The sequence below is a fragment of the Sciurus vulgaris genome, assembly GCF_902686455.1.
Source record: "Sciurus vulgaris genome assembly, chromosome: 14".
NCBI classification, from domain to species: Eukaryota; Metazoa; Chordata; class Mammalia; order Rodentia; family Sciuridae; genus Sciurus; species Sciurus vulgaris.
Genome location: NC_136475.1, coordinates 49,766,123 through 49,789,220, shown reverse-complemented (window position 1 = coordinate 49,789,220; position 23,098 = coordinate 49,766,123).

Sequence of the window (23,098 nt, the reverse complement as noted above, 5' to 3'; positions counted from 1 at the left end):
TTTATCACATATATATTATCACATTTAAATAAAATATGTTTTGCTGTATGACAAACTACCCCAAATCTGACTGGATTAAACTAGCACTTATTTATTCTCACTAATCTTGGGTCAATTGGGGATTGACTTATCTTGGCTGGCCTTAGTCAAGTCAGCTCTACACCACATCTCTCTTTCTCCTCCAGAACCAACAGGCTAGTGAGTATGTTTTTCTCAAACAAATATAGAAGTGAAAGTGAACAAACAAAAGCACACATGAACTCTTGAGGCCGGAAAGTTCTGAAGTGGTGTAGAGTCAATTCCCTCTCTTTATATTGACATAAGAGGTTCAAGGAGCTGAACTGAAAGTCAAGGTTGGGCAAATAAATTTTATCCCTTTCATGGAAAGAGATCCAAAGCATATGGCAAAGGGCTTGGATAGAAGGATGAAGAATAATGTAATTCACCAAATCTGCTGTATGTCCTTTGTTACATTTGAATAGGGACAGGAACATTGAACGCTGATTTGACAAAGACGTATAGGACACTATACACCACTCTACCATGTCAGTGTTATCGGGCAATTAAAAATGGACTTTAAACTAAAAGGGACAAGTTGAAGAAATGAAAAAGAATGATAAGGCAATATTTTTCTTTGAAAGTTTAAAATAAATGCCACTATTTATAGCAACTGTTTGAATATATACAATAGAATAATGAAACACCTTAAGATTAGAGCTGTTACTCCTTTTCCAAAATGTTCTCTTATTTCACAGGGTATTTTTAGTAAGATAATGCCATTTTTTTTTTCTTTTTCTTTTTCTCTGATTCCAATTCAAACTCTATATCTTTTGAGATTTGGGGGCAGCCAAGTAATTTATAGTTTGATGGAGCCTTCCAAGGACCTTGCCTAACATAAAAGGCTCTTTAAAAAATACTTTTATTCTGTATTCTGTAATTGCCTCAAATTCAGGCTCTTTCTTCTCTAGATGTGTAAAAAAATCCAATCAACTTTAAGAGCTGAATTGTGTGCTATGTCTTCAATCTTAAAAATAGCCACTTTTCTGTTCTTTTCATTAGAAAAGTATGATGTTTTATTAATTTTCCCAATTTCTACTTTTCCTTTAAACTTTGCAAGACCACTGTGTACGGAAGTAGATGAATATGTGAAGTTGAGTGTAAAAATTTACCCCATAGGGTTATTCAAATGTTCTCATTCACCTAAAAGCAATTATCTTATGTGACACATCAAAAGAAAAAGTTCTAAATGATATTTTAATTCTTTTGCAAGTACTCAATTAGCCAGGATTAAAGGCAAAATATTCACCCTGAATAATGCTTCCTTTTTAAAATATGTGTGTCATATTTGTGAGACAAGATGTGATGTTAACTTGATTTAAGCAAATGCACACAACCATCACTTCACACTTACCTCTTTTGTGGTGAGAACATTTAAAGCCTACTGTCTTAGCAATCTTTATACAGGACATCATTATCCACTACAGTATCTGTAAAATGAATCTGCAGAAGAAATTACCCCCAACTCAAACTCAGTACCCCATCTCCCCTGCCACCCTTCACACTCACTGTCTCTGGTAACCACCCTTCCATGCTCTACTTGTATATATTGTTTTTTGTTTTAGATTCCACACATAAGTGAGATTATGCAGTATTTGTCTTTCTATACCTGTATGATTTCACTTAGTTGGATGTTCTCCAGGTTTATCCAGGTTTTCACAAATTATAGTAATTTATCCTTTTTTATGTCTGAATAGTATTCCATGGTCTAGGTGTACCACAGTTTCTCTACCATTCATTAGATGATGGACATAGTTTGTTTTCATTTCTTGGCTATTGTGGGTAATGGTGCAATAAATGTGGGAGTACATATATTTCTTCAACATAATAGTTTCATTTTCTTTGGATATATGCACACTAGTGAGATTGCTCAATCACGTGTCAGTTCTATTTTTTTTTTTTTTTTATTTCTGAAGAGCCTCCAAATGTTTTCCATAATGGTCGTGTTAATTTACACTCCCACTAGTCATGTGCAAGAGTTCCCTTTTCTCCACACTTGCATCTTTCCTTGTTTTGATAACAATCATTATAGTACAAGTGAGGTGTTCTCTAATTGTGGTTTTAATTTGCATTTCTCTAATAAAGAGTGATGTGAACTTTTTTAATGTACCTGTTGACTATTCAGATGTCTTTTTTTGAGAAATATCTATTCAGGTTCTGGGTTCTGGGTCCATTTTTAATTAGGTTATTTAGTTTCCTTACTTTTGATTTCCTTGGGTTCCTCTTATATTTTGGATATGAACTCCTTATCAGATGTAGGATTTGCTAATATTGTCCCTAATTCCTTAGCTTGTTTCTTCACAGTTGATTGTTTCCTTTACTCTGTAGAAACTTTTATATTGGGTGCAGTTCCATTTGTCTAGTCGTGCTTTTGTCTGTGGTTTTGAAATCATAACCAGAATCTGTTTGCCAAGACCAGGTCATGTTAGATCCTAAATGTTCTGGATTTTTCCATTGTTTTACAAAGTCCTTTATTCTAAGGCATTCAGATTACAAAATAACCAAATTCTATGGAAAAATTTCATAGAATTATAGCAAAAAGGGACCCTAGAGTTAATTTTTAACTTACTACTTTTGGTTTAAGAGGAAATTGAGTAAAGGAAAGGGGAAACTCAATTTGTCAAGGGAAGACATAGGACTGTGGCCATAGATAGTAATAGATACAAATGCCATCTTTACACACAAAGACTTATCAATTGGAACAACTCACTTAGCTTATCTGAGTCTCAGGTTTCTTACTTATTAAATGAGAATTGTAGTATCCCTCATGAAATATAATTGTGAAAATTAGATAAGTAAACACATACTCAAAGAACCCTGAATATAATAGATATTCTTTAAGGTCATATAACTAGATATTTTCAGATTTGAGAAAACAGAAATCCCTGACTTCTAGCCTAGTTACCAATTCCTATGTTTTCTATGTTCATGCTTGCTTCAAGTAATGTAAAATTTATTGGTAATACAGAAGTCTCATGTATAGCTGGTAAGCAGCATGTATACAGACTGAACAGAATAAATCCACAGATCAAAGAAGAGTGCTCAGTGTCTGTAAAAACAAGCTGAATTACCAGAGTAAAAAATACAGACATCATCCCCAGTGTCTGAAGAAGAGTGAGCGGCCACATATGCTCTCGCACATACGCTGTTTCTCTCTCTTTCTCCTCTCTTTCTCACTCTCTTAACCTCTCTAAGATGTATTAATCATTTCAACATATCAGGATTTGATGAAAAGGAAGTGAAGTTAGAACAAAAATTTTTAAGGCTTCCTTTCCTCTCACTCATTCACACACCTAGCATTTTCCCAATTCAAAGTGTTCTGATATCTCAGTGATGACTATAATATCCTGTTTGAGCAAACACCTCTCAGACTTGATTCTGTTAGAGACGTAGAAGAAGATGTTCCCTAGAGATAACTGAACTTTGACTGAGGGCCATTCAAAAGAATTGTTCACAGCTTTCCTCCATTATTTTCTATGCAACAAAGCTATACTCAAAACCTCATTTGTGCATAGCACCTCTTGATGTTCCTCGGCTTGATGTAATCTGACACTGAAAACTGCTTTCACCATGTTATAACATTGCACCACTACTCTATATTGTGAAGGTCTATTTATAGGAAGAGTTGGTATTATTAAGCTCTTACTCTATGCCAAGCTCTTTGCCAGGGACTGTATGTGTGTTATCTAGTTTAATACTCACTAAAGAACTTTAACATCTTACTCTGGTAACTAGAGGTTGGAAGAAGATAAACTAGGATGTGAACTGACCTCCATCAGATGCCAAGGTCTGTGCTTGGAGAATAATTTCCTGAGAAAATGTTATAATTTACTGAATGCCTGTAAAACTTCTAAGTATTAGAGAAGCAAAAACTCATAAAACTTTGAGAACTGGAACATTTCTAGTGTTTTTAGGAATCATAGTCCCCATTGATTATTTGTACATTTTAAAAAATTGCTCCTAGAGAGAAGTTAATTGCAAAATAAAACAATTTAGTTGTTTTGTAATCTGTAATCATTTAAAAACATTTTAAAAATATTTTAAATACTTTATATGCATACATATGTATGCTTTTAAATGCATAAATTAACAACACATTTCTTGAATATCTTATGCATTTTTCATTTTCTTGTTTCTCAAATTTTGCCTCATTTTTCTATTATATTATTTGTTCCTTTCTTTGTGATTTATAAATGTTTTTAGAATCCTGTGTTATGCAATTATTTTAGAATTATTCATTGACTACCTTACTTCTCCGAGAAGAGCCCCTTATGTTAACACTTTTTGTTATATGAACCATACATTCCTCCCTGGAAGAGAAAAATCAAGACTCTTTTGTATTAAATTCCCATGTATGTACTGGGATCTACTTTTGAACACAACTGAATTCCACTTATCAATTTATCTATTGATAACTGACATCAATATTGCATTAATTTTATTAATTACCTTTATATTATATTCTAAAATCTAGTAGTCATTTTTATACATTGTCAGGTTTTTTCCTTTTTTCATCGAGTAGTAGGTATTTACTCTCTTAAACTTTTGAAATAAAATTTCCAGTTACAAAATTATTTTATTTTTGTGTCTATTGCAAACTTAAAATTGTGACAGTGCATCTTGTTCTAGTTTCTGACTTGATCAGAAGGTACTTACAGTTATGGGTGAGATAATATTACTGCTATTGTTGTTAAACAATCTTACCTACAATTAAATTGGCCTCTACTTATCTGTTTTTCTTAGACTTTTTAAAATTATGTGTTTCTGAATTTTACCAAATTCCCTTTCAACATGTGTATATTTAATCCTGTGCTTTTTCTTTGTGTTGTAGGGTTATCTCTGGACACCTTATTTTCTTAACAAGTCACCTAAGGATTGGATCAAATAAATTTCCTTTTTTAAGGAAAGAAATAAGTCATTAAATAATTTCTTTTGAAGAGTAACCCTACCTTCTTTTGCAAAAGAGACAGATAGTAACTAAGAAAATTTGGAACATGACACTTTCAGTTTGGGTCAATACACTGTTATGTTAATAATCAGCCTGACTTTTTGCTTTTGAGCTTCATCTCTATCTCTCCCAAGGGGAATTAGTCACTCTTTCACAGTCTTTGCATTTATATTTATTGTAAATTTAATATATATGAATATATGTATGCACATATAATAGTATATGGCAATATAACATGTATCCTTAGGAGTAAAGTTCCTTTCCCCCCTCTCTCTCTATATATACACACAGGCTCACTTTCATATGCATATATGTATATATACATTTATACATGCATCCATGTAGGTATACTATCATGATACATGTATGTGATTGTGTGTATATATACATATCAGTACTTTAGCAAAGTGCCAATTATAAAAAGATGTTCAGTAAATAATTGCTAAATATTATTTCTTTTGCTTTGTATATTCCTTGCTACTAGGATGGGAGAATAAAAAGAAAATGTTGATTGAACTTAGTTGCATATTTTGATGACTTTCTCCTTAAAAGTTAAGTATTCTCTAAGACAGTTTAAAAGTTAATTCACTCTCTAAGGAATTAAGACTGTTGTCCTGCTGACAAGGAAAAATTTGCTGTGTTTCTGGCTGAGCTATAATGAATTCTGTGCCATCTGTTAAGGATTAAAAAGAAATAGAACAGTAAAGGGTGGTAAGTGTACTTAGATAATAAATCTAATCAATACGCATCTTCAATCTATTTTAAATACCTATAAATATGTATATTTAGCTGATCTTTTATGTTTAGTATCATAGAAAATGAACCAAAAGCTCAATTACCTTTCCTGGTAAGTAGTGCTTAATATCTCTCACCAGAGACACTGGGATTTTGGACAAAGATTCTTGCAGGAAGTTAAAATTACATGAGTCAAATAACAAAAGAGCCAGTTCATTTACTGGGTCTAAGCAGTCAGTCTGGTTGCTTTGTGTCAACCCCTGAAATCTTTTCATTGATTGGCAGGTATATTTTATGTATAAATGGAATCAGCACCTGCACAATTTAGATGTTTTCTAAAATTCTACCCCAATCCATTATAGACATTTTTTAACTGGATTCTGTAAGTTCAGTCACTATAAACTTAAAATAAATTGTTTAGAATAAACTTCCAAATTCACCTGTGGAACTCACAAATTTAAATATCAATAAAATCACAGTTGTTTTTCTAACACCGTAAATTGAATTCTTAACCTAGTTTACAAAATACATCCACATAAACACATTGCAATGTCTGTGTTTTTCCCAAAATTGTTGAGAAACACAAACACACATATACGCACACACACACACACACACACACACACACACACACACAATCATGTATTCAAAAGAACGATGTTTTTCTCTTTTCTTCTTAATATATAATTGAGACAAGGAAAAGTTCATAAGAATTTCTAGCCTTTCTGAAGATCACTCTAAGCAAAATACATAGAAATAAACAATTGTATTCCTAAGCCATGTAGTTTCTAAGAACACCCACAACATCACAATACTCTTCCCTCCAAATTAACAAAAATCAGTCCGTCAGTCATTGACTTATTCAGTAATTCTTTTTGAGTATTTGTTACATGCCATGAATGGTTTGAAGAAGTAGAAATGCAGTGAGGAATGAAACATGCTCCAATCCTGGCAGAGTTTACAAAGGTTATTTGGATATTTAAGAGAGGGAAGAAAGAAAGAGAAAGGTGTGGGGGGGGATGCTAATAACCAAGATAAGAGTTTATGTGCACAAGAGAAGTGACCCATCACCATGGGCCAGGACAAAATGTGGACATCCATAATGTTGCATCACTGGAAGCAAGAGGTAGACAAGGAATCAAACCATTTTACAAGAGAAACTGAAGAACAAAGGGAACATTTCTTTCAAGTGCTTGAATTCATATTCAGCTTTCATTGCCGTTGCTGTTTAGAATGCTGAATTCTTCCTGTGCATGAGGCAATTGAGGGAGCAGGGATCTTTTCAGCAATTTGGTATAAAGTTGATGCTTGGTCTTAGAGTGAATTAAAAGACTGATGATGATCCATTTCAAATCAAAGAAAGAAAAAAAGAAATCAAATACAGACATTTGCCCATCTAAACTTTCCTATACTTTTGATGTCTTATGTTCAAGTCAGTAAGCTTCCTGCCTTTTAAAAAGTGTCGCTGGCTCTTTGTGGTACAAAATCCGTGGATATATGTCACCGCTTGCAGCAACAACTTGCACGGGTCTTATGGGTGGTGGACTGGAAACTGAGCTACTTCTATCTTTCTCTTTAGTGCACTGCTTTCTTGCTTGTTTATAGAGGATAGAGGAAATGAGGTTTACTTGCTTTGAGAGGAGAGAGAGACTTTGCTTATCAGAGAGAAAGAGTTTGCTTAAGAGAGACTTTGAGAGAAGGACAGGCTTTGCTTAGAGCTTAGAGGAAGAGAGACTTGCTACGCCTGCTAGCTGCCGCTGCTTTTCCCTACTAGCTGCTGCGCGTGTTTCTTCTTCTACTAGCTGCTCCTCTGTGAGTCCTAGCTGCTTCCATGTGTCTTTCCCTCTAGCTGCTGCGTGTTTGCTGTCTCCCTCTGCCTACGCTTATATCACCTCCAGGAGGCGGAGAGTAGGGCCACGCCTCTTACGCAAAGATGAAGTCAGACACTCCGAGCAGGCACAATTAGGAGTGCTCGAGAACACATGCGCATACATTGTGTGCGTGAACAATAAATCACCTGAGTGTGCTTATGTCAATTAACTTCCTCGCTGCCGATGTGATCAACATGGCACAGCCCCCAACAAAAAAGTCTGATACCTGTTTTCTTTTTTTATTTTTCCATGAACAAGAGTGTTTTGTTGAACATGTATGTAATTTTTCTACCTTAGATAGATAGTTCCTGTGCAAATGTCTCCATCATATTAAACCTAACTAACATGATTTATTTTCTAATGGAGAAAAGATCATTTGTTAATGGCATTAGGTAACTCAGTAAGAAAATAAGTTGTATGGTGACAGACCTGTCCCAGCTGATGAGAATACATCAAAGAAATCTATCAAAGGTCTATTTAGCAGTGTCGAAGGGAATCTTTGAGATTTGTTTCTACCATCTGACATTTAATGACTTTGTATTTTATCTTAAAACTCTCACCTGCTTATGTGGGAAATGGAAAACGAAATACATTGCAGATTTGGCATAATTAAATCATTTTATCATTCATGTAACTATTCTTAGTCTGCTGGACTGGCACCATAGCAGTTATTTAATATGTTCCTTTAAAATGAGTCTCCTGATTTTAGATATTATCTTAAATCACAAGCTTAGCAAATCATGTGGATTTTTTTTCAAATACACTATTGCATTATCAGGAATGGAGGAGATCAGTTTTACATAAGACATGGTATCAGATTATATTTCCAAAGTAAAACTGAGTACAATAAACACATAAAATATCATCACATAATACACTCTACTTTTAATAAAACCCTAATGAACATATAGTGATTGAGCAGCCTCTATTTGAAAGACCAGAAAATACAGGTAACACATAAGTAGATCAGATACATTCCAACTTCAAAGTGGCTGGTTATATAATGATGGAAATTAGGAAAAAAAAACATGAAAAATTTTATTTGAAACTTTGATAGAAACAAAATTTTTGACCAATACTTAATTTATTATTGAATAAACCACATTATTAACTCCTCTGGGGGGCTTCATAGCATCACAACTGTTCTAGTAAACTTTCTGAATATGGTTCTTATAGGTACATGCTGAAAAAGTTTCCCAAGGAAAACAATGCTAATTCTATGAAACAGCCTAAGAGAATGTCATTTGTGTGACTCACTCAAAGCACTAAGCACAGATAGAAGATGACTGATTTCCATTACCAACAGCTGCTGAAGCTCTTACTGAAGTCCCTGGTTGGCCATCTCCTCCCAAGAGCAATTATATCATGTCTTCTTTTACTGTAGCAGGTGCCGCAGCATGTGGGGCAATTTGGTAGTGTTGACAGATCTGATCCCATTTGCTGGCAAGGTAAGTTTATTTTTCCCATTCTTAGAGTCAGTTAACTCATTAGGGGCATGCAGTGAGCAGCTAACGATGCAATGATCCTCCTGAGCTTGTCTACGATGATGAGCACTCATTGGGGAACTGGGACTACCTTTACTACCTGCAAATGGCCTTCCATATGGAGGAAAGGGAAGAGAAGAGCAGACACTAATACTATATGCAGAAACACAGTAGACAGGAGGTATGGGGCTCCATTCTTGTTCCTAACTGAATACATTTTCATTGGGTTCAAGAGGTTATAAAACAACTTCTCACATAAAATAGTCACCGGCTTACTAGTAGATTGTATTTTTGTGAATTTCTTTGTATAATTTGACTTTGTACATTTCCACATTAGTGATATCACAGGCATCCAAATGTAATTATTTTTAGCTTTATCCATGAGACAATGTTACTTTCAGTAATTACTGAATTACTGAATTTCTGTGTTTGGACAGTCTGTCTTCAGTTAAAATTTTCTTTAAACTATTTTTTGGGGGTACTAGGGATCAAACACAGGATGCTTTACCAGCAAACTATATCCCTTGTCATATATATATATATATATATATATATATATATTTTAATTTTGAACCAGGATCTCACTAAGTTGCTAAGGAACTGAGTTGCTGCTGTCTGGCCTCCAACTGTGATCCTCCTGCCTCAGTCACCCTAATCCCTTGGATTATAGGTATACACCACTGCACCTGGCTATTCAAACTCCTAAATATCTTATCAGGAGAATATCTCTGAGATCCTGGCTGAATGCACAGAGCCCAAAATATAAAAAGAACAAAAGTTTGCCTATGTACACATTCCTTCATTGTTCAATTATTTGGTAAACACTTAGTGTGTCATTTAGTATATTCCACTGTATTCCAGAGACTGGATTAGGTGCTGAAGATAGTAAATACAAATGGTCTTATACCTGCCTTCACAGAACTTAAGTGTTTGAAGGAACGATTTAGATAGTGACATTAAATAAATAATTACAGTAAAGGTATAATTTTTCAGCAGTTAGGAGATATTAAAGTACACAGAGGAGTAGATACAGACCAGGGAGATTTTTTTAATAGATTAGTAACTAGATAGCAGTGTATTTTTAGAGTTACAGAGTTTAATTCACAATTACCAATTCTGAATTCAGGTTGACTATCAGGAAAAACACCCCATGTCATTGGGACTCTTTGGGGCCTTGACAAAGAACACATGCTTTCCCAGAGTAGGATTTATGAATTATGAAGAGCACAGTCATAGCATTTAGTGAATAAGCAACTGAATCGTCAAAGCTATCACAACAAAGCGCTCCCCAATTCAAACACATTTCAAAGAATGAGATTAAATATTTCTTACAAGCAATGCAAGTCTGTCACAGTAGATTATATATTATCATGGATAGCTTGTTTACCTGGTTCCCAATTTCAATTAGACTTTATGATCATGTGAGCAAGCAAATAAGGTTATACACAATTTATCTGAGTACTCTTTTTGAAAAGAAAAATAGTCATCTATTTTCAGAAAATAAATTTCTGAAAGTAAGAAACAATGGTTTAACCCAGGAGAATAATGAAAATATGTCCTGAGTTAACATCTGTGCAGCAATCTAGAAAGCAATATATCCAAATTATGCCAGTGTTCAGTGGGGAAAAAAGTCTAGAAGAAAAATCTTGTGCACAATAAACTCATTTTTAATATACTGGAATATGTTAGTGTCATGAAGAAAGCAAATGCAAAAGGAACAACCAAAAATGGGAGTATAATTAGAAATGCTGAAGAAAAACAAAGCTATAAAATCAATTCAAGGTCTAAGAATTTGCAAACTCATTTGTGATAAGCTTTTCATCTAGAAAAATTGATCAAACTGATTATGTAGTTATAATTTCAGTTAGGTGAATATATTGAGGAAAATAGATGAAATTCCTACTGTGTTGTAGTTTTTATTCTTGAAGAAAAAAATAGATGTTAAATACATAAAAAGTAAATGCATTAAAGTCAAACATCATAAATGCCGTGAAGACACTCAGAGTAATAGAGTGGAGAGTTCCTGGAGGCAGGGTGGGTGGGACCCTAGAAGGGATTTCCAGGAAGACTTCTCTGGGGAGACCAATTGATGAGAATCCAGCCATGCCAGGCTCTGGAGGACATAGCACAGGAGGATGGTAAAGCTGAAACAAAGACTGCACAGTGCTGATGTGGCTGGCATGTGTTAGGGAACAGAAAGAGCAATCGGTGAGGCTGGAATACAGGGAAGAAGGGAGAAGTATTGGAAGTGAGGTCACAAAGAAGAATCCATACAGGATCAAGAAGCACATGTCAGGCAAGAGCAAGAAGTCTGAATGTTATTCCAACATAAATGCCAAGCAATTGGAGGATATTATGTCTGGGAGTAATATAATATGATAAATAAATTTAAGAAAACACATAAATTTAAAAGCATAAATGATAGATTCATATATATATGAAAGTGAGATCTTAAATTTATTAAAATATATATACACATACATCTATGTATGTGCATATATATATACATATGTATGTATACATATACACATACATGCATATATATAAACATAAAGTAGAGCCAGGCATGGTGGCATACACCTGTAATGCCAATGACTCTGGAGGCTGAAGCAGGAGAATCACAAGTTCAAAGTCAGTCTCAACAACTTAGTGAGGCCCTAAAGCAACTTACTTACTCTCTCTAAGTAAAATATGAAAAAGGGGTGAAGATGTGGCTCAGTGATTAAGCACCCCTGAGTCCAATCTCCAGTACCAGAAAAAATAATAATAATAATAAATAAATAAAATATATTCTGAAGTACAAGACCAGTTTGAAATCTCTTATGATAGACCATACAATTTGTATTAAGATGGCAAAATGTAAATGAAAAATCATGGTCATATTAAAGATATATTTTAAGGTAGAACTGTAGGAATTACTGCTAAATTAAATGTGAGTAATAAGGGAAAGAAGGAGGAGGAGGAGGAGAGGGGGAGGGGAGGGGGAAGGGAGGAGGAGGCGACAGAGGAAGAGGAGGAGGAAATAATCAAGATTTAAAATGAAAAAAATGACAGAAGACATTTGATCAGAACATTGGAACTGTCTCCTCTGAGTACCAACCATGTTTCTTCTCCTCTTTGGATCTAGGCATACAATATATAGTCATAGCATAAAATGTACATTTCTTAGCATTGACAATACATGACAGAAGAAGTAAGGTTGACAGACCTAAAGGGTGGGGCAGGAAGGAGAAGGTTGGGGCATGTTAGGGAGACAATGTACTCATCTCACGTTTTTACTCTTAGAAAGAACAGAGTTCATGAGTTCCAACCCCAGAATAATTATATATTCTTTCCTAATTCCCTTCTTTGATCAGTGACACTTGTTTTTTTCTTTGCCCTGCTCTGTCAGAAGTGCTACAACTTTTCTAGTCATCTAAGCTAGAGTGACTAGAACACCTGTTTACCCAAAGTTCTGGTTTGCACTTTACTTCCTGGCAATAATCATTAATAGAGCCCTGTTCATTCTCAAAACAGCACTTCTTTGCACTAAAAATTAAATGGTCAGTCATTCTTATGTCCCACACAAAATATTTCTAAGTCACAGATAGAGCTTTACTTCAGAAATGAGTTTGTCCAGATCCACATAAAATAATGAAACTTGAGTCATTATTCATATGGAGTTCTGTTTCTCCCCCAGCTAAGCTCTGCTGGAGAGAAGAAGCCCATAGCCATGGAACAGGAGGCAAGATGTAAGTTCTTTGCCTCTATTACTGACCTCCACATAGCGGTAGTTGGCTCAATGGCTCCCACCTAGCTTTTGAATGAAAGATAACCTTTGTTTGCAGATGCATAGTTTTCGTAGCCTGATTTCTTCCTGTAGAAGTTTCAGGATCCAAAGACTCCTCTTTTTCATTTTGTATTGACTCTTAATTTCAGTACAATCTAGCTATGTTTTGACCAATATAACATTTCTTAAAATTTTGTGGGTCTCCTGAGAATGTTATAGGGATACACTATATTAGACAAAAGCCATACCCACAAATCATTCTGTGATAAGCCCTTACTTAAATTTGGATTCTTCTGGGAGTGCTGAGGAACAGCCCTTAAGCTTATTATAATCGCTGCTGTTTGACAGAATTCCCTGAAGCACTACATTTGATCTATTTGAGTTCTTATAAAGGGTTTTAGAGCCACATCCTCAGCTTCATATTTAGATCACATTTTCCGGGAAGTGCCCTAGATTTGATATTTGCCTGAAATCCATTTCTCAATTTTAGGATTGTTTGCAAACAGGAGAGGCTAGAACTTTACTAGTAATTTCCGGCTCCTTTCAGTTCTGCAGCTCTGCCTTTAGCTTATTTCTCTTATATCCTAGTTTAAATATCAGGAAAGTAGAAGAAAACATCTTCAAAACATTGCCTGGAAATGCACTTAGCCAGATTATCCTGTCTGTTTAGGTACATTTTCCATTTTCCACATTACCTCAGATGACAGTGCTATAAGGCTTTCTGCCACTACCTAACAAAAGCTCCTTCATCCCAGGTTCTGAAAGAATTTTCCTGACTCATCAAGATCCAACATACTTCTACCGAGAACCTGTCTAAGGTACTTTTAAGTTTTCACCAATACTATTTCATAGTCCTTCCCACTTCTGCCTATCCATATGGTACAGAAACTCTGGCACAGTGTTAGATCTTTATTTGGCAGTTTTCCTAATTCAAGTTACCAGAATTTTATTATTTATCTGTGGTATACTACAAATTATCTGAAAATTTAACAAGTTAAAACAACAATATTTATTTTCTCAACCCATTTCACTATGTCAGGAATTCAGAGCAGCTTAACTAGGTCTCTGACTTGAGTGTCTCTCTCAGGTTGCAGTTAAAATGTCAGCCAGGTCTTCTTCAATCACCTGAAGCACTGATCAGGGCTAGACCCACTGCCAAGGTGGTTCAAATGATACAAGTTGTTGCTGGCTGATGACAAGAGTTCTCGGTTTCTCACCACAGGGCACTTTCCACAGGCTGTTGAAGCCTTCTTGTGACATGGATGCAGGCTTTCCTCAGAACAAATGTTCAAGAGAGGGAAACAGAACAATGCTGTCTTTTACAGCCTAACATCAGAATCCACACCTTGTCACTTCTATGATGTCCCACTGTAAAACCAGAGAGGACTACTTAAATGTGAAGAAGCCTATATAAGGGTGTGAATATCAGAATGCAAGAATCTAGGGGTCCAGATGGAGAGAGCCTACCACAAACATGTAAGGGAAACAAGTATGCTCTTAATTAACTCAGTTATAAGCTGTCTTCAAACTCTGAATCTAGCATAGTTGGGACTAAGTGTCAGGAGTTATTTTGCTGAGTTTTAGAGAGCTAATTCTCACCTAAAGGATTTTTAACAACTCTTATCATACTCTGAAAGATTAACTTCTTTTGTAGCCCCAAGCAGGCTGGCCATTTCTTCAGCATTTGTCTGTTGAAGATTTTTCTACTTATCATGTCACCTTTTCAAAAAAGAAAAACAATAGTCCCTTAGAGCTCTTTGGCATAGCTGGTCCATATTTTGACCCAGGTAAACTCTGCAAGTGGCAGGTCAATCCCAACACAACTTTCTCTTCTTAGGATGTCTTTCAATATCTAATGCACCCAAACTTTTCCCGTTAGTTTTCTTAGGACCGAGATGCCAATTTACATTTTTTTTTCTTAAGCACAGAAAAGAAATATTAAACATTTTGGCAGTCTTGATGAAGCCTGTCTTTTGCAAATTGATGAAAATGAAAAAGTTTCATCTCTCTCCCTTTTCTTCTCCATCTCTCTTTATTTCTCTTGGGATAAATGATTCTATTATTGAAAATCTGGATAATCACTGGAGATCCTGGAGAATCAGGATCAAGATGCATGCTCACAAATAATATTTTACTTTCTAAGACCCATTTTCCATTTCTATTTTTCAACATTTACATTTTTCCTATTAAAATTAAGACCCTGTCATTTATTACAAAACAATATAAAATACAAAATCTTTCTATTCTAAATAAAGACAGATTCTCTTTAAAATGTAAAATATCTCATTTCAATATTGCTTCCTTTTGGTATTTTTCACATCTGTTGCCTCTGACTCTTCCCACAAAATGCTTTTTCCTTTTAATTTTAAAGATACTTCATTCATAACTCTGCCATTAATTAATGTCATTTGAATAGAAAGAAAAAGAGAAATATCCAGATTACTTAGAGTCACACAAAATAATACATATAAAAAACACATATAACTAGTCAAACCACAGCACATAGACAAGACAAAGGCCTAGAATAATTCCTGCTTCTTTTGTGATACAAAAGCAACTTACTTGATCCCAGAGCAGATCTGGACACCTGCTTATCACATCATACAGTGAGATATTGGTATCTGATGTCGCTATATTATGCCTGAAATTCTTTTCTCACCTCTCTTTCTTTCTCACAATCTCTCTGTGTGTGCATCCTTTTGTTCTTTTCTCATTGTAGTTTGTTCTTCTCTTCATTGTTCTAGAATCTTCTTTCTGTCTATGTGTGTTTGTGTATGTTCTTGTAAGTTTACCTTCCAATTTCCCAAAGAGAGAATACACTTATTAGGAGTTCTCAAATCAGACTACTGCTCTTGAATCCCTGGTTTTAGTAGTGTACAAGTCTGGCAATTCCCTTTAGCCAATGGAACATTCCTGAGTTCAGAGAAGTGGTTATGTCTAATTCAAACACTGTTTCCCCTGTGTGGTCACTTTCCTCAGTAGAGTTGAACCTAACAGACTCATGCAACAGGGGCATCCATCTCTGGCTTCACATTAAGTCAAAATTGCAATGTTCTAAACATTAAACATACCTTACTAGCACAACCAAGAGTATCTAATGTTTTAGGCCTAGAATAGGGTCAAATATATTTACATCACTGTAGATCAGACTCCACAGGGAATTAACTCCAGGACCTGTTGCAGATAACAAAATTTTCAGATATTCAAGTCCCTTATATAATGCATATAATCTACATACATCTTCCTGTATTCTTGAAACCATGTCTAGATTACCTGTAATAACTAATATAATGTAAATGCTATGCAAATAATCATTTAGGGAATAAGGACAAGAAAAAATCTGCACATATTCAGTTCAGAAGCGATTCCTAAAAAGTTAGTTTTGATCCATGGTTGGTGGAGTCTGGAGTGTGGAAACAGCATGTATGAATGGACAACTATCTATTTTTCTGTATGCATAAAACTGAACAGATTTCTGATGCAAAGCCAGAACCTGCCTTGGAAACTGAATGGCTTTTTTCCCCAAGCTCATTAAAATATTTGAACTGAACCATTTTACCCTGCAAGAAATATTGACCCATTTGGTCTTTGGGAATTAGATACATCTTTATTTACATAGCTTTCTGTATACATAGTTTTTGTAGAATTGATCTTTATATAACTTTAAAAAATGGCTGAATTTTACTAAAATATGTTCTGGTCAACACTCTACATATATGATGATGGCCCCATAAAGATACATGTAGCTTAGTGACATCACAGATATCTTAGCTTGCTGTGATGTTTGAACAATGACAATCATCTAAGGACACACCTCTCAGAAGGTACTCTCATCAAGTGACATATGACTATAGTGCACAATAAATCTTACACCCCAAAATAAAAGTTAATTCAGTAAAATCACATTACAACATAATGTACTTGTGAGACATTCCCCCAACTCCTTAGTTAAACAAAATACCAACTGAAAATGTCACTTACTTATTGTCATTATCTGTATCTACTATAATTTATATTTAGTTTAAAAGATCTATGAAAACTTCACATTTATCATTTTCTCAATGACTGAGTATAGTTCTTAAAAATGAAAAGATTAATGGAACAATATCATTTGATAAATGAGAAAAGTGGTATAGTACTATTTGCAAATTAATGACACCTATTTCAAAAAGTATCTCTTCTTTAACTCATAATCAAATATCTCCTTCTAATTTCTGACAGGGCAAAAATATTGGGTAAAATATATTTGTCTATTTATTTCCTCATAGGTTGCACATAAATTTTGTTATCCAATCTGGAATACCTACTAGAGTAAAAGAGGTCAGAATTAACAATCCTGCTGCAACATGCTTGGGATTATACATATCAGGATTCCTAAATGTAAGATGGATTAGGAAAGATGGAATTTGTTTACAGCTTTTCAAGAGTCTAGGACTTCAGAAATTCTGTGTATTCTGGAGATCTGTGTGTGTGTGTGTGTGTGTGTGTGTGTGTGTGTGTGTGGCCAGTTGAGGGATCTTTCTTATGCTTTTTTCCAACACTTTCAAAATGAAATGCTCTGCTTCAGACAGTGGAAAACTGGCTTCTTATCTGCTGTAAAGAAAGTTCAAACTCTTACAGAGAAAAACTAGAAAAAATAAATAACTTAATAAGATAAAGTATTTCTTTGCAGATATCAGACATAATTTGTAAGGACATGAACCTGGAAAAGAAAAACCACAAAAACTAGGCACTGCATTTCTTTTTATTTTTCTTTTTTTTTTAAACAAGTTATCAAAAAGGCTGTTGACAGGATGATAAGCACCTTTGGGACTCTTGGGGGTAGAGAGAAAAATTGAAGTTCAGGGCCTGGTAAAAACAAAATAGAAACGAGAAAGTAATCTGGACTTTCAGTACAAACCCAACAGCCTTCTCCCTATGAGCGAGGATGAATCAGAAATAGATTAGACCTCCAAAGAACTTAAGCTCCAATTTGAATTAAGTTGATCCCTGATTGGATTTGTCCCTGTTTAGCAACCATCATAAGTGAAGTAAATCCTCAATGGAAAAAGTTAGCAACACTGCACGACTCAAATTACACTGACAAAGTTTTGTATACATTCTAGAATTCTACTTTAAAAGCAACAGACTTTAGAGAGACAAGACTTGATGGGAACAAAGGTGGGGGTGGGGGTGCAGCAATAAAGACCACAGGACCTATAGCTTTAAATGATTATGGTAAATATAAACAAGGAATTTAAAATATTAGGTGTTAAGAGTTAGAGATTTGAAAACCATTAAAAAGGAACCCATTCTATTGCATATGGATTTCCAATTCTCCCAGCACCATTTGTTGAAGAGGCTATCTTTTCACCATTGCATATTTTTGGCACCTTTGTCTAGTATGAGAAAATTGTATTTATTTGGGTTTGTGTCCGTGTCCTCTATTCTGTACCATTGTTCTACCTTTCTATTTTGGTACCAATACCATGCTGTTTTTGTTACTACTGCTTTGTAGTAGAGTTGACGATCTGGTATTGCAATACCCCCGTTTCACTCTTGCTGCTAAGGATTGCTTTAGCTATTCTGGGTTTCTTATTCTTCCAGATGAATTTCATAATTGCTTGCTCTATTTCTGTAAGGTACGTCATTGGGATTTTAATTGGAATTGCATTGAATTTGTATAGCACTTTAGGTAGTATGGCCATTTTGACAATATTAATTCTTCCTATCCAAGAACGTGGGAGATCTTTCCATCTTCTAAGGTGTTCTTTAATTTCTTTCTTTAGTGTTGTATAGTTCTCATTGTAGAGGTCTTTCACCTCTTTTGTGAGATTGATTCCCAAGTATTTTATTTTTTTTCTAGGCTATTGTGAATGGGGTAGTTTTCCTAATTTCTCTTTCTGAAGATTCATCACTTATGTATAAAAATGCATTGGATTTATGAGCATTGATCTTGTAACCTGCTAATTTACTGAATTCACTTATGAGTTCTAAGAGTTTTCTGGTGGAATTTCCAGGTTCCTCTAAATATATAATCATGTCATCAGCGAACAGGGATGGATTAAGGACCTCGGAATCAGACCAGAGACCCTGCAGATTATAGAAGAAAAAGTAGGTCCAGATCTTCAACATGTCGGCTTAGGACCAGACTTCCTTAACAGGACTCCCATAGCACAAGAAATAAAAGCAAGAATCAATAACTGGGATAGATTCAAACTAAAAAGCTTTCTCTCAGCAAAGGAAACTATCAGCAATGCGAAGAAAGAGCCTACAGAGTGGGAGAATATCTTTGCCAATCATACTTCAGATAGAGCACTAATTTCCAGAATCTATAAAGAACTCAAAAAACTCTACTCCAAGAATTCAAATAATCCAGTCGACAAATGGGCTAAGGAAATGAATAGACACTTCACAGAAGAAGATCTACAAGCAATCAACAAACATATGGAAAAATGTTCAACATCTCTAGTAATAAGAGAAATGCAAATCAAAACCACCCTAAGATTCCATCTCACCCCAATTAGAATGGCGATTATCAAGAATACGAGCAACAACAGGTGTTGGCGAGGATGTGGGGAGAAAGGTACACTCATACATTGCTGGTGGGACTGCAAATTAGTGCAGCCACTCTGGAAAGCAGTGTGGAGATTCCTTAGAAAACTTGGAATGGACCCTCCATTTGACCCAGCTATCCCACTCCTTGGCCTATATCCAAAGGACTTAAAATCAGCATACTACAGAGATACAGCCACATGAATGTTCATAGCTGCTCAATTCACAATAGCCAGACTGTGGAACCAACCTAGATGCCCTTCAATTGATGAGTGGATAAAGAAACTGTGGTATATATATACAATGGAATATTACTCAGCCATAAAGAATGATAAAATTATGGCATTTGCAGGCAAATGGATGAAATTGGAGAATATCATGCTATGTGAGATAAGCCAATCTCAAAAAGCCAAAGGACGAATGATCTCGCTAATAAGTGGATGATGACACATAATGGGGGGAGGGAAGGGTTAGTGTTAGGGTTAGAGTTAGGGTTAGGGAGGGGGGCAAGTATGGAGGAAGGAAGCACTGTATAGAGGGAAAAGAGGGGTGGGAGGGGTAGGGGGACGGGAAAAAATAACAGAATGAATCAAACAACATTACTCTATGTAAATTTATGATTACACAAATGGTATGCCTTTATGCCATGTACAAACAGAGAAACAACATGTATCCCATTTGTTTACAATAAAAAATAAATAAATAAATAAATAAATAAAAGGAACCCAGAGTTGACTCTGTAGAACAACAAAATAATGAACTAGGACCTTCAAGAATTTGTTCCATGTCAGAAATATTTTTAAAAATCAATCAGCAACTGGGAAAGTGGCTGAAATAACTTCATGGAACTAACCTACAGAAGTTCTAAAAGCTAGTTGGGGGGTTACAGCAAACAAGGGAACATCTCATCAAGAAAAAATCACCAGCTTCCTTTCATCCTAGTGGATGAAGTAAAAGAGGGAGCAGGACCTGGAGAGGAATGGACCTTTCCTATTAACTCAGCAGCTGAAGAAGTGCCTTCTGGTCCCCAGCCCTGAAGAGCTGCAGGAACTTTCTGCCTTGTTCCATCAAAAAGACAAAGAAAAGAGAAAAGAAAACAGAAAAAAAAAAACAACTTGAAAAAAGTAGGAACTTTGTGAGGCAGATTTTGTGGAGGAGGTATATTAATTAGGGTTCTCTAGAAGAACAGAATCAACAGGAAGTATGATTATAAAAAGAGGATTTATTAGATTGGCTTATAGGAACAGAAGCAGGATAGTCCACAATGACTGTCTGCAGCTGGAGAGCTGGAAGAACCAGCAGTTGTGCAGTCTAAGAGGCGGAAGCCCCAGAGCAAGAAGGATCAACAGTGCTATCCTAGTTTAAAACCAAGGCTTCTGGAAACTACCTGGAGAATCACTGGCAGACTCCACTTTGGAAGAGTGAAGAAGCAAGAGTCCAATATCCTCAGAGGATCCTCAGACAATCAAAGCAGCATTCAAGAACCTGTTCAAGAAGAATCCAGGTTACTTCTGCATCTGCTTCCTTGTTCTTCCAACTTTTATTCCATCCAAGCCACCATCCTTTTGGGTGGTGCTGCCCACAGTTAGGGAGGGTCTCCACTTCAGTTTACTATACCACATTCCAGGCATTCCTGACACACGCTCATTGACACACCCAGAAGCCTCTTAATCATCAACATCTCTTAATCCAATCAAGTTGACAGTTCAAACTAACCACGACAGGAGACAATGGTTTAATTCCCAGTTCTCTTCTTCAAACAAAGCAGATCTTACTTGCAATATTTTAACCTATCTGATGCTGCCAGAAGGATAGAAAGAAGAAGAAAAGGAGAAGTTAAAATAATAATGCTTTGTTAAAAGTCCCTTTAATAAAATAGTGCCTGACTCTATCTGACTATTCCACACGTTATAAGAATGAAGATTTGGAGCTGGGAATAATCAAACAAGTTGGCGGGGTGCAGGGAGCATACTGGGAGGATGGGAAGGAGGTGATTTGTGTATAGAGGATGCAGAGGTACTCTGCCTCACTCTTCTGCTTTGCTGGCAGAATATTGGCAACTAATCCAAATGAAGAGTCTGTCTTGTTTAGAAAAATGATGAGTCAGGTAGAAAGGCCTCAAGATAAAGATATACAAGATTTCCCAACTAAATGGACAAGTAGTCTCATTAACCAGTAACACTCATGCATTTGCATTTAGCTCCACAAATCTAAAATCCTGGGAGCCTGTTAATGATTAGCAGACTTCTAAGGAAGAATAAAGTTCAAAAAATAAAATAGAGGATCCAAGATGGCAGACTAGAGGGTGACTACATGTACAGTCACTCCAGAACCCAGGATTCAAGAAGGGGAGGCATTGAGAGACTCGGACTAAAATAGAGCCACGGGCGAGTCTCCCCCACCCAGTGAAGCGCTGCCCAGGCGGCAGGCCTGGATTCGGGTAGCTTATTAGAGGAGAGCAGAGCAGCTAGAGTGTTCCCCAGGCAGCTCTGCACACTCCGGCAGTGGGCTCCTCCCACAGGGCCAGATTCTCCAGCATCTCGGAGCAGGCACCCCAGTGAGAGCCTTTCTGCACAGAACCAAGCTTTAAGTCCCTGAACCAGGGCGGCGAGTTCCTGCCTGCAGGTTGCTTCAGGGACCAGGACAGGGCAGCTAGGGACTTTCCCAAGCAGCCCGCAGCCCGGCCCCCTCCGGTGGGAAGTGCCTTTCCAGGCTACCTCCTCGGAGCAGGCACCCGAGTGAGAGCCTTTCCACACAGAGCCAGCTCCAAGTCCTGGAAACAGTAGTGGGCTAGGGGCAGCTTTTCTTGGAAGCACTGCATTAACAAGTTACTCCAAGACTTCAGGCTACTGAAGGCAGGAAGGTGATACACTGCAAATCTACAGGGACAATATAAGCCAATAAAAGAATTCTGCAATATCACAAAGTCCCACTGACATCTGACCAATATGAGAAAACAAGGGAAGAAAATGTCCCAAACAAACCTAGATACTATACCAATAAAAACCAATGACAGCACAGCAGAAGAAATGTCAGAAAGGGAATTCAGAATGTACATAATTAAAACAATCAGTGAAGCAAATGAGGAGATGAAAGAGCAAATGCAGGCATTAAACGATCACGCCAATCAACAGTTAAAGGAGCAAATACGGGAAGCAAGAGATCATTTCAATAAAGATTTAGAGATATTGAAAAAAAACAAACAAATAGAAATCCTTGAAATGAAGGAAACAATAAACCAAGTTAAAAACTCCATAGAAAGCATAACCAATAGGATAGAACACCTGGAAGACAGAACCTCAGATATTGAAGAAAAAATATTTAAGCTTGAAAACAAAGTTGACCAAACAGAGAAGATGGTAAGAAATCATGAACAGAATCTACAAGAATTATGGGATATCATGAAAAGATCAAATTTAAGAATTATTGGGATTGAGGAAGGCTTAGAGAAACTAACGAAAGGAATGAATGAACAATCTATTCAATGAAATAATATCAGAAAATTTCCCAAATTTGAAGAATGAAATGGAAAACCAAGTACCAGAGGCTTATAGGACTCCAAATATACAAAGTTACAACAGACCCACACCAAGGTACATTATTATGAAAATACCTAACATACAAAATAAAGACAGAATTTTAAAGGCCACGAGAGAAAAGAAACAAATTACATTCAGGGGGAAACCAATACAGATATCAG